We start from the raw sequence: 2,536 nt of genomic DNA on the forward strand, positions 1-2,536 counted from the left end.
GGAGCTCGAGTCAACTCGTTGCTTTGAGTCCCCGGCTCCCTTACGGTGGGGAAAATCATTTTGTTTGAGACGAGTCTCGCTTTGTGGTTTCGCCTTAAATCCCTCACCACCCCTGTTATATTTGTTTTGTTGCTGCAATTTCCTTGATTTTAAGATATCCCTCGCACACGTGGTTAGCACACGCACAACCCCCAGGCGCAATTTTGTGCAACGTTTCTGATACGCGTTAACAGGATATCCCCGCACATGTGGTGAACGGGAATTTCGTGCGACTTGGTGCTTCAGTGTCGATGCGCGCATCACCTGCCGGGTGTTACTGGAATGGTGCACGACTCGGATGCTGTTTTCCTCGAATGTGTTGGCTACGCAGTGCCTGCAACGTTATAATTTATATGTTGAAATGGGGTTCCCCCCCCCCACCCATCAAGACACTCGTTGGGTCATTCGTGTTAATCAGTTTCTGGATGAATGTAGCTCACTCCCGTCAACGAATGAAACAAAACCTTGACCCAGAGCCAAACGTTCTCTTATATTTTTACAGCGCCTTTATCCAGGGCCCTTCACAAGGTTTGTGAGTGGTACGCTGAGGGTAGCTAAAGGGACGGGGGGTATGTGGAGGGAGGTTTAGTGGGTACGGTAATTACGGGGGGTACCTAGGGATGGAGGCAATGATATAGGGTCAGGGAGAAGAGGTGGGGGTCTTGAGGGAGGAGTGGAAACGAGACGGGGAGGGTGTTCGCTTTGGGGCCGTCCATAAATGACGTCACGCGATTTTGGCCGATTTTTGACTCCCCCCCCCCCTCGTCACACGGCATCACAAAAAGTCAACCCCCCCCCTCAAATATGACGTCACAAAGCTCTGCCTCCCCCCCCCCCCCAAATAAAACATGCTTTAAATCGCTTTAAACTATTGTCATTTTTTGATGTGACGTCACATTTCTCAAACACCACCCCCCTCGATTTAAAGCTTTCGTGACTGCAGGCAATCATCTTCTTGATGATTCCGCTTGTGTTGTGGCCGAAACGTCGTGAGAATTTGATTGTCTTATTTTTAGTTTATTATTTTATTCTCATTCAACGTGACTTTACCGAAAGAACCAAAGAAGACCACCCCCCTCGTCACACATCGTCACAAATGTCTGACCCCACCCCCCCAGGTGCGTGACGTCATTTATGGACGGCCCCTTAATGCGGAGTGGAAGTTTGTACCAGTGCATGGGGGCAAGCAGGGAAAAAAGGAGCGGAAGCGGTGGATTGTGCACAAGTGGAGGGTGGAAGGGTCAGGAGTAGGAGAGATTGAGAGCGGAGAAGGGCGAGAGGCGACACAAAGGTAAGGAAGCGATGCACTGTGGCCCATTGGTGCTGGGATCCCATCGAGAGCTGGCTCACGTTAGGCATGGCTGAGCCAGTTCACTCAAGCCAGAGCTGAGCAGAGCCGTAACTAAGAAGAATGTGGGGCCTCAAGAGTCGTAAGGCAATCGTTCTAACATTCTCACCTGCCCCTACTGGACATGTGTGAAAAAGAGCTTGATAGCTCATCGGATTCTTCCTGTAAAATGAAATATTGTAATTCTGGATGTTGCTCGTCGGTGAGGCTACTACGTCCCGTTGGTTCTACTAAAGCTATGTTCCCGGTGGCCATCCAACCCCCCCCCCCCCCAAACCTAAAGGGATTTGTTTTGTTCAATTAAAGATTCAGCCCAACTTAAAATGCGCCACTCCTCTTTGGACAGGGGGCGGGTGTGGAAGGTAGAGTGGGCGTGGTTAGTATTGAGTGGGCGTGACTATTATAATTAGGCGAGAGGGAGGGGCGATCGGGTCACCGCGTCCATTTGAGCATCCCAGAAGTTTTGGTAACGGAACGTCGTTCAAATGGATGAGGTTCATGGAGACACGTCGTCAGTGTCCTGCTGCCACAAATAGTTGTAGGAAGAGTTCTCATCTAGATGGTATACAGGAGGCCGTGCGTTCTATCCCGACCCTGATGCTTGTAAATTTGGTGTTTGTATGTTGACCCCGTGGATTTCTCTCCGCTTTTTCCCTCCACGTTTAGAAACATGCGTTGAGAATATTTGGCTGCCATACATTTCATGATAAACCACTTCAATGAGCGATCAATTGTGTGCCCAGGTCGCTTCTGAAAAAAGAGCTATACTTTATAGCTCAGTGGATGTTACCTGGCTAAATAAAAAGTTTCGTTTCGTTAGAACCAGTATTGGAAATTCCATGTTTATGGCAGGGGGGGGGGGGGAACTATCCATAGGGTGGCCATTGTTGACTTCCCACAAAATGATGCTCGTTTAATTACCAGCCATGATCAATCCACTGCTGGTTAAAGGCCTCCACAAACAGGGGCCATCTCTCATGGTCCTGCAGTGCTTTGACACCATTCTGAATGATAAATTATGAATCTTCAAAATGTGACAAGAGGGTATAAAGGCATCAGCACATTTCGTCTAACTCGGGTTTTTTTTTTGTCAAAACCAGTAGAGCCCATTTTCCTGCCAACATTTAAAAATCAAACCGCAACAATAAG

This window comes from Petromyzon marinus, chromosome 28, assembly GCF_048934315.1.
Source record: "Petromyzon marinus isolate PM22_M1 ecotype Great Lakes invasive population chromosome 28, UKy_Petmar_22M1.pri1.0, whole genome shotgun sequence".
In the NCBI taxonomy this organism is placed as follows: domain Eukaryota; kingdom Metazoa; phylum Chordata; class Hyperoartia; order Petromyzontiformes; family Petromyzontidae; genus Petromyzon; species Petromyzon marinus.